At 38.6% G+C, this 10,381-nt stretch overlaps 1 pseudogene; it reads left to right on the top strand.

Annotated features, from left to right (window-relative positions):
* Window positions 1–2,594: 2,594 nt before the first annotated feature.
* LOC112714222 (small nucleolar RNA R71) lies at window positions 2,595–2,696 on the top strand (annotated as a pseudogene).
* Window positions 2,697–10,381: the final 7,685 nt, after the last annotated feature.

Genomic DNA, 10,381 nt, shown 5'->3' with positions numbered 1-10,381 from the left:
TATACAAGACAAAAGGAGTACAAAAAAATTAATTGAATTTTTGGTGGGAAGATTTAAAATATGAACTAGCTACCGTAAAAATTTTTTTTATGATCTTCATGAAGACAAAACAACTGACTTCTTTGATGCTCATATATGCACATTGGTTACACCAAACTTAGTTTGTGATCATGTGGTATTTAAGGGTTTAATCAAGACTCTTAGCCCAAAATGACATAAATTGTGTTCATGCGATCTTAATATGCCTTGAACACTAAACTTGTTATTCACTATATGTTGCATATAAGGGATCTGTTGAATGTTTGTCAAGTTGTTTTGAAATTCATGATCTTACTTTATTAACTAACACTAAAGAATTTAAAAGAAGGGATAAGAATCATGGGTTGCCTCCTATGAAACCCTTCTTTAGAGTCATTAGCTTGACGTTTGGTCCTTGTCAAGGTGGCTGATAGTGCTTGAAATCTTCTCCCCTTGCAGTGAACCTATGTCCATTGGCCTTGTTGAAAAGCTTCATATGTTCTAGGGACAAGACTTTGTTGATGATGTATACTTGAGGTAGCTGAGATGGGGTAGTAGAAAGATGAGGTGGGATGGTTGGATAGTGAGCAGAGATCACTTCATCTCCTGGGAAGAAATTTTCAGTAGGGATTTTCTTGTTTCTCCACCTTCTGGTACTTTCCTCCTTGTTCCCATTGATGCTGTCTTGCTTTTTATGGACTCTTTCTCTAAGGACTCCTTGTTGCTAGCTTTGCATGACTCTGGTGTGCTCAGCTCCCGTTGAGTTACCTTTGAATGAGGTTCTTCCTGAATATATGGCTTCCTAACCAATGGGGTTTCTAATTGTGTTGTTTGTGCTGCATTGTTTGTTTCTTGCATCAGTGTTTCATTATGCCCTTCTCTTAATTCTTTGTTTTCTTGACTTGCTTCTTGCCCTGAATTGAGGACATTGAAGGTGAGTTGTTCATCATGTATCCTTAAGATTAGCTCCCCCCGTTCCACATCTATAAGTGCTCTAGCAGTGGCTAAGAATGGCCTCCCTAAGATGATTGGATGGAGATGACTTTCTTCCATCTCCAGGATAACAAAATCTGTAGGAAGATAGTAGCTCCCAACCTTCACCAGCACATTTTCAACTACTCCTATTGCCTAGTTTTGAGTTTTGTCAGCCAATCTGATAATTACATCAGTAGGAGTTAGTTCATTGATTTAGAGCTTCTTCATGAGGGAGAGGGGCATTAAGTTGATGCTTGCTCCCAAGTCACAAAGCCCTTTGTCAATCTTTGTTTTGCCTATAGTACAAGGGATATGGAAGCTCCCTAGGTCTTTCCTTTTTATAGGTAGCTGTGGTTGGATGAGAGCACTGCACTCCTTGTTCATCAGTATTGTTTGCCCACCCTTCAATGAACTCTTTCTGGTCAACAGCTCTTTTATGTACTTAATGTATGCAGGCATCTGTTAGAGAGCTTTAATGAATGGTCTGTTTACCTGAAGGGATGCAAACATATCAAGGAACCTTGAGTATATTCTTCTTGCTTCACCACCTTTGAGTCTTTGAGGAAAGGGTGCATATGGGTTCAGACCCTCTTCTTTTAGCTTATCCTTCTGTGAAGGATTGGGTTCCTGATTTCTCTCCCCCTGCTTATCTTCTGGACTGTCTTGAAGATGTTTTGCTTGTGTGACTGCTTCCTCCACACTCACTTCATCACTAGTGGTGATCACTTTGCACTCCTCCCATCTTACTTTCTTAGCTTCTCCTCTGGGGTTCTTCTTTGTGTCACTTGGGAAGCTGTCAGTGGACTTAGAAATTTGCTGGGATAGATATCCTACTTAGGATTCCAACCTTTTGATGGTATCTCCTTGGTTCTTGATGTTGGTTCGCACCTCATCCTTGAATGCTTTGTTTTCCTGGACTTCCTTGCATAAACCTTCAAGTAAGGTTTCAATTCTAGAGAGTCTATCCTTAGAGTATGATGGTGGGTTTGGGTTATAAGAGTGAGGATGATCATGCTGGTTTTGATATGGATGTTGAGGAGTGTGGTTAGGTGGTTGTTGATATGATCTTTGTGATGAATGTTGGTGGATAGCATGGTTGTTAGGATTGTAATTTTGACGTCTCTGGTCTTGGCCTTGGTCTTGTTGGTTTCCCCACCCAAAGTTGGGGTGGTTCTTCCATCCTGGATTTTAGTTTTGGAGTATAGATCATGATTTTGCCTTGGTGAGTTACCAACATAGTTGGCTTGCTCCCATTCACCTTCTTCCTCTGTGTTCACTCCTTCTTGGGTTAATGATTGTGTGGTGACTGCTGCAACTTGGTTCTTCTCCATTTGCTTTGTAAGGTCAGCTAGTTACTTTGCAATCATCTTGTTCTGAGCTAGTAGTGCATCAACATGGTTCAGTTCTATTACACCTCGAGTGTTGCTCCTCTTAGAAGCATATAAGTAGTCATTCTCAGCTATAGTTTCAATGACATCTATGGCTTCTTCGATGGTCTTTTTCTTGTTCAAAGATCCTCCGGATGAGTGGTCTACTGCCTTCTTCAATTCATACGAGAGTCCCTCATAGAAAATATGCAGTTGTACCCATTCATTGAACATGTCCGGTGGGCACCTTCTTGTCAAATCCTTAAACCTCTCCCATGCTTCGTAGAGAGTTTCACCATCTTGTTGCCTGAAAGTTTGTACCTCAGCTCTCAGCCTATTGATCCTTTGAGGAGGATAGAATCTTGCCAAAAATTTGTTCACCACATCTTCCCAATTTGTTAAGCTCTCCTTTGGGAAGTATTCAAGCCATTTAGATGCCTTGTCCCTGAGTGAAAAAGGGAACAAGAGCAGCCTATAGACATCCAGGTGGACTCCATTAGACTTCACTGTGTCACAAATTCTCAGGAAGGTGGTTAGGTGTTGATTGGGGTCTTCTTGAGCACTTCCTCTAAATGAACAATTGTTTTGAACAAGGGTGATGAGTTGGGGTTTTAGCTCAAAGTTGTTAGCATGTATGGTTGGCTTTTGGATGCTGCTTCCACAGTTGGCTGGGTCTGGGTTGATGTAAGATCTTAGAACCCTTCTTCCTGGCTCAGCATGATTCCCATGACCATCTCTGGCATGGTTATGAGCTTCTCCTTCATGGTTATCCTCCATGATTGTTTCAAAGAATTCCTCCTCTTCCTCTGGCATACAACCATCACAGCTCACAGCAAGAAAGAAATTGTAGAAAATGGTTAAAGTGGTTGTTAGTGTGAGTGGTGCAAATTGTCAAACAGTTAGTTTGTTAGTGAATAAAATTGTAAATAATGCGGGAAAATAAAAGTGAAGATAAGGAAAGGGAAGAAGTAAATGTAACTGAAAGTAAACAGCTAAACAAAATGAACAAAAGAAAAAAAATGCTCAATCTAGTGATCTTCCAACTTAATCATTGTTGATTCAAAATCAATCCACGTCAACGGCGCCATAAACTTGATGCATGGGAACTTGTCTCTCAACAAATTTCCTTCGGCAAGTATACCGAGTTGTCGTCAAGTAAAAACTTACAAAAGAGTGAGGCCGAATCGCACAGGGATTGATTGGTCAAGCAATTTTAATTGGAAGAATGCTCTAGTTGAGCTAAGCAGAAAGTGGATATAGAATTGCAGAAAATTAAATGGCGAGAAAGTAAATGACAGAAAATAAAGTGCAGAATCTTAAATGGGAAATGGGGTGATTAGCATGACAGTAAATAACAGAAAATAAAGAGAATGGGTAAGATCAGAAATAGGAAAATCATTGGGTTTAGGAGGTGTTGCATTCTCTGGATCAAGTTCATTCTCATCTCTTCCTCAATCAATGCATTCATTGATCTCCTTGGCAATCTTAAGTGATTGGATCCCAATTCCTTGGCAATCCAATCTATCTAAACTTGAACAAATGTCCAATTCCTTGATATAATTGCTCATGAGAAGAGATGATTCATGGTCACTGATTATACCACATGTATTTTCAAATCAAAGTGTTGGTAAGGTTAAATGTCAAAATACCCATCCAAACACAATTCGGTCCAACATGAGAAAACATTTCTAGTATGATCTCCTCATCCCTTTTCCAAGGCTCAGAAGAGATCCAATTATGTAGAGTTTCTTTCCCAAGATAACAATCCAATTAGATGAAGATCGAAAGCTTTCTAGTAAGATCAGGAGAAAAGAAAGAAGAAGAATAATGAAAGCTATGATTGATCCATCAAATTACAACAGAGCTCCCTAACCCAATGAAAAGGGTTTAGTTGTTCATAGCACTAGAAGATGGAAATGAAGAAGAAGAAAGATACATTCTAACTCTAGAAGTTGCAGAAAAGTAAAATATACAGAGTGTAGTTTCCTCAAATGTGCCGATCCCTTTTCTAGTTCAAAACTACTCTTATATATACTACTCTTCTTGGTCTTCTAGTCAATTCTGCAAGTCTTGGATATGGGCCTTTGATCTTAAATTAAAGCAATTGGGAATCTTCAGTGGGCTCAGCTTTAGTTACAGAGAGAAAGTGATGTAAGCATGGACTTTGGCTTGGTGCTTTAGTGGCGTTAACGCTGAGTGACATTATGGGTTCGAGAACGTTAGTGGTAATCACTTTTCTCACTAACGTTCCCCCCACTAACGTTCCCTTACAAGCCTTCGCAAGTGTTATTGGGACTCACCTTTCCCAATAACGTTGCATTGTGCCCCTAGCCTCCACGTTAGAGCTCACGTTAACTAAGTTAACGTGGCTCTTAACGTGGTTATGTCTCATCTTCGCAAGCGTTATTGGGACTAACCTTTCCCAATAACGTTGTCTTGTGCCCTTAGTCTTCACGTTAGAGCTCACGTTAACTAAGTTAACGTGGCTCTTAACATGGTTATGAATGCCATCCCAACGTTAGTGACAAAGGTGAGTGTCACTAACGTTGGCTCATCATCTTCAACTCCACGTTAACTTTCACGTTAGTGGTCTTAACGTGACCACTAACGTGGGCAATGCAAGCTTGATCCAATGTTAGTGACAAAGGTGAGTGTCACCAACGTTGGCATTGTTCCTCTCTTCCACGTTAGAGTCCACGTTAACTTAGTTAACGTGACTCTTAACGTGGTTCATTGCCACATCTTGGAGCGTTAGTGGTGATCACAATTACCACTAACGTTGGAGTCTTTTTTTGTCTCCACGTTAACTACCACGTTAATGTAGTTAACATGGGAATTAACGTGGCTCGTGATGGCTTCGGGGGCGTTACTCGTGTTCACTTTTCTCGTTAACGTTGCACGCTTATCCCTATTCCACATTAGTACCTACGTTAACTAGGTTAACGTGGATGCTAACGTGGCTCTTCATTGCTTCTTTTATCCTGAAATTACACAAAAAAAGTGCATCAAAGCTCTAATCCAAGTCATGAAATCATGCATCATCCATATTAACATTCAATCTTTGTACAATTCTCATGAAATAATGTAAAATTCACAATATTTTTCTGAATCAAAATGTAAGTGTTCTTTTACCCAAAATTTACTTATTTCCTAAGAAAATGAATGAAACTACTCTAAAACAGAAAAGAAAAGGTCAATGAAACTGGCCTAGATGCCCTGGCATCATTATGAAAAATAGTGTTTTTGGGTTTTGAAAAGGTTTTGAACAAGAGAAATGGATTGTAGAGAATTAATAAGTTAATAACTAATAAAACTCTTGGCAAGGTATGAAAACTGGAAGTCCTATCCTAGTTATCCTTATCAATGGTGAAGAGAATTATATTTTTGCTCCCACTAAGCCAACCTCTAACTATGAAGGTCAGTTAAGTGGACAAATTAATTTAACACCTAAAGTCCTAGTCAACTCCACAAGGAAAGACTAGAGTTATAGGAATCTAAATTAATAAGCAAAGATAACAATTATCAATCACAATGAGTTTGACAACTCAAGAGTTACCAATTAATCAACCAAAGCCAAAAGGGAAAAATCTAAATTATTTATATAATAAATAGAAGAAAGCAATTATGAGTCTGAAATACCTCAAATTATATTAAATAAAGATATCAATTCAAACATGGAAAAGTTCATAAATTAGATTGAAAAGATAAATAAAAGGAACATTGAACCTGTAATTGTAGAAGATGAAAATATTCCTAAGTCTTTTAAGAGGAGTCCTAATCCTAATCCTAAGAGAGAAGAGAGAGGAGAGAACCTCTCTCTCTAAAAACTACATCTCAATTATGAAAAGTGAGTTATGATTTGATCTGAAGTATTCGTGATGAATGAATGGATTGCCCCACTTTATAGCCTCTAATCTATGCTTTTTGGGTCAAAAACTGGGTCAGAAACAGCCCAAAAATCGCTGATTTCGAAATCTGGTACGTACAGGTCGCGGGAAAGTGACGCGGAAGCGTCGTCCACGCGTTTGCGTGGATTGAAATTCGCAGATGCGGTGCGGGCGTGTCATCCATGCGTTGGCGTCGCCTAACTTCGTGGCAGCTATGGCAAATTATATATTGTTGCGAAGCCCTGGATGTTAGCTTTCCAACACAACTAGAACGACATCATTTGGACCTCTGTAGCTCAAGTTATGGTCAATTTAGTACCAAGAGGTCAGACTAGACAGCTTTAGCAGTTCCTTCAGTTTCTTGTATTCTTTCCAGTTTTGCATGCTTCCTTTCCATCCTCTAAGCCATTCCTGCCCTGTAATCTCTAAAATCACTTAACACACATATCAAGACATTGAATGGTAATAAGAGAGGATTAAACATAGCAAAATTAAGACCAAAGAAGCATGTTTTCAATCATAACACAAAATCAGGAAGGAAAATGTAAAACATGCAAATCATATGAATAAGTGGGTAAAGAGTTGATAAAAACCACTCAATTGAGCACAAGATAAATCATAAAATAGTGGTTTATCAACCTCTCCACACTTAAACATTAGCATGTCCTCATGCTAAGCTCAATAGAAGCTATAAAAGGGTGAAGAGGAATGATAGAGAGTATGCAATGCAGCCTATCTATGTGAATGCAACTACATGCAAAATGTTTCTACCTACTTGGTTAAAAGTAAATAAGTTCTCCAAGCAAAAATAATTCAAATTCCACTAATTCAAATCATACAGTGAAAACAAGTAAACTTGTAAGAAGATAGCTCATGAAAGCAGGGAACATAGAATCAAGCACTGAACCCTTACTGGTAGTGTATATCACTCTAACTCTCAAGTGTCTAGGGTCAATCACTCTATTCCTCTCTAATCATGCTTTTTAAACTTTGTTCTTCATCTAACCAATCAACAAATATTTAGTATACCAATGCAAACATAATGAGGTCTTTTCAGGGTTGTAATGGGGCTGAGGTAAAGGTAAGGATATATGTATGACCAAGTGAGTTTTATAAATTGAATCTTTAATTAACCTAAGCTTTCACCTAACATACATATACTTTATATAACTTCAGAATCATGCCTAGCTATCCAAAATCCTTTATTTTGCATTACCTACTCATGCATAAGTTTTTTTTTTAAATTTTATCACATATGCATTGATTTTTTCATTAGCTTATCATTGGAGTAATTTTGTCCCCTTATTTATTTATTTATATTATATATTTTTTTCTTTTTCTCTTTTTTTTATAGAGACATAAAAACTAAAATAACATATCAATGCATATGGAATTTTTTATTTTTTGTTTTACATGAGTAAGTACCCAAATTTCCCAATATTCAAAATTAGAAACTTGATACATTCCCTTATTAACCCATGTTTCCACAGTTTCCCTACACTTAGTTGATGCACAACCTCTATGCTAAGCTAACCAAAGATTCAATTGGGATATTTAATTTGTTTTTTTTAAGGCTAGTGATGTGGTAAAATATTAAACAAATGGGGGTTAAAAAGCTCAAAGTGTCTAACAAAGGTAATTTAAAGGGTAGGCTTATTTGGGATAAGTGAGCTAAACAAATGATGGCCTCAATCATATGCAAGCATGTAAATATACTAAATAATGGACATACAGATTGGAACAAAGTAAAGATTGTAATCATAGAGAAGAAAACACACAAGAATAAAATTTATGGTTAAATAATGTAACCATCAATTAAGCTCAAATCTCACAGGTCGTGTGTTCTTTGGCTCAAAAACCATGTTCCAAATACAACTTCCAAACAAGTTTAACACAAATTTTTCAATTTAAATTAGTGAAATACTATAAAAATTTCTTGAAAAAGAAAATATTACTTCAACCAAGTAGTAACTAAATGCATAAAATCAAACAAACATGCAATCTATTATGCAATGCAACAATGAATAAACAAGGAAAATAGAATATTGGTGTTGAGAAGAGAATAACTGACCCGTGGAGATCAGTATCGACCTCCCCACACTTAAAGATTGCACCATCCTCGGTGCATGCTAAGATGTAAAAGTGGACGGGCTGCTCCAACTGATGCCTTTCTCTATAGATTGTGCAGATCGACTTGCCTGTCTCCCCATTAAGAAGTTTTTTTCTCTCTCTTCGTGGTGGCCATCCTGAAAGAAGAGAAAAAGGAAGGAAAGTAACCCAAAAATAAAGATAAGAGCATAAATAAAATATGGGTGTTAATGCCAAATAATAAAGGTCTCAATTACGTGGTAGCTACAACATGCAAGTGAGAAAATAGTGGAAGCAAATGGCATATTAATAGTGCAAAAGTTGCAACAATGGGAAGACAGTGTGGGTAATGCAAGATAGTGTAAGTGCATATCAATGCAAACGGAATATTAGTATTATAAGAATTAGCATTGACTTATGAATAATAATACCCAATTTGAATAAAACAAGTCATGAAGCACCAGAATAATTCAAGAAAAGATGCAATAGTTGAAGAAGAGAATTATAACACCAATGAAAAAGAAAAAGAAAGTAAGAAAGGAGGAAGGAAGAAATAAGGAGGAAAGAAAAGATTTAGATATGGGGAAGAAAAAGATAAGATATTTGGCTGATTTGGATAAGCTGTGCGCCGCTGGTGACGCGGACGCGTGAGTGACGCATTCGCGCTGACAGCGCTTCTATGAAATGACGCGGACGCGTCATCCATGCGGTCGCGTGGATTGATTTGTGCCATTAGCGTGAGGAAAGCCTCGCGGTCGCGCAACTCTCTGTTTGAAATTCATATTGCCAAATCTTTGGGTGATGCTATCGCGTGGTTGACGCGATTGCGTGGATGGCATAAATTTGAAAACGGCGCGGACACATGGGGCACGCATACACGTGGCAGGACTTGTGCTTCTAGCATGAGTCCAGCCCAATTCTAGCTCAACTTTCGGCCATACACCCTTTTTACGTTGATTTTGAGGCACGCATTCGCGTGGGCGACGCGGACGCGTGGGAGGCATTTTGCCCACATGACGCGGACGCGTCAGCGATGCGGTCGCGTGGACCAATTTGTGCCAAAGGCACGCTTTCAGCCACGCCTTCGCGTGCCTTTCTGTTCACTTTTCTTTTCTTCCAAATACACTTGTGACGCGGACGCATTAGCGACGCTTACGCGTCGCGTGCATTATTTTTTTTTATAATGCAGTATGCAGAATGCAATGCTTAATATGAATGCTATGCATGATTCCCGGTTCAATCAAAACTCAAAAACAAACAAAATAGACTAGAATTAAAACTAAAAAAGGGGACGATCATACCATGGTGGGTTGTCTCCCACCTAGCACTTTTATTTAAAATCCTTAAGTTGGACATTTGGTGAGCTCTTTGTTATGGTGGCTTGTGCTTGTATTCATCCAAAAATCTCCACCAATGTTTGGAATTCCAGTAGCCTCCGGGATACCAAACTAGGCGCAGAAAGCCTTCAAGTAAGTTAAAGCAAGTGACAAGGCCCCAAGAGTGTTGATTGCCAGAATGAATTTCGGGGTCCCAAACCTTGCTTTTGCACCCGTCTTCTTGTTGAGCAATATTGTTCCATCCGGGTGGCAAGCAGTCTGAATTCTCACTAAAGCGGCCAAAAAACTTCCTAGACCCATTCAGTTGAGCTCTACACCAACCTTTACATTTAAACTTAAAGCTTCCAACCATAATGAACCTTGCAGGACAATTCTTAGCACTGACCATATTCCTCTTACTCTTAATGCGACAAAGAGCTCTAAGTTGACCATCCGTCTCCAGTAGCCCAGATTCAAGTGGAATTAGAAAGCTAAGGGATATGAATTTTACCCACTTGAATGTTGTGAAGGATGATGGCAACTTAGGGGGAGGTGTTTCTAATGAACGTGCAAGCTCCACTCCCTTGTGCTCTTCTTTGACATCTTCCACCTCTTTGCAAGCTTCTTCAATTTCAACCTCTTCCTCTTGGTAGCTTTCTTCGGATTCAATTTCTTCTTCATTATTCTCCAAGGGCATGGGAGGTTGTGCTTCTTCTTCTTTAATCTCCAT

The sequence above is a fragment of the Arachis hypogaea genome, chromosome 9 (assembly GCF_003086295.3).
Source record: "Arachis hypogaea cultivar Tifrunner chromosome 9, arahy.Tifrunner.gnm2.J5K5, whole genome shotgun sequence".
Lineage (NCBI taxonomy): Eukaryota > Viridiplantae > Streptophyta > Magnoliopsida > Fabales > Fabaceae > Arachis > Arachis hypogaea.
The sequence above is the reverse complement of the archived record's forward strand: the minus strand, read 5'-3'. Positions and strand labels throughout refer to the sequence as shown.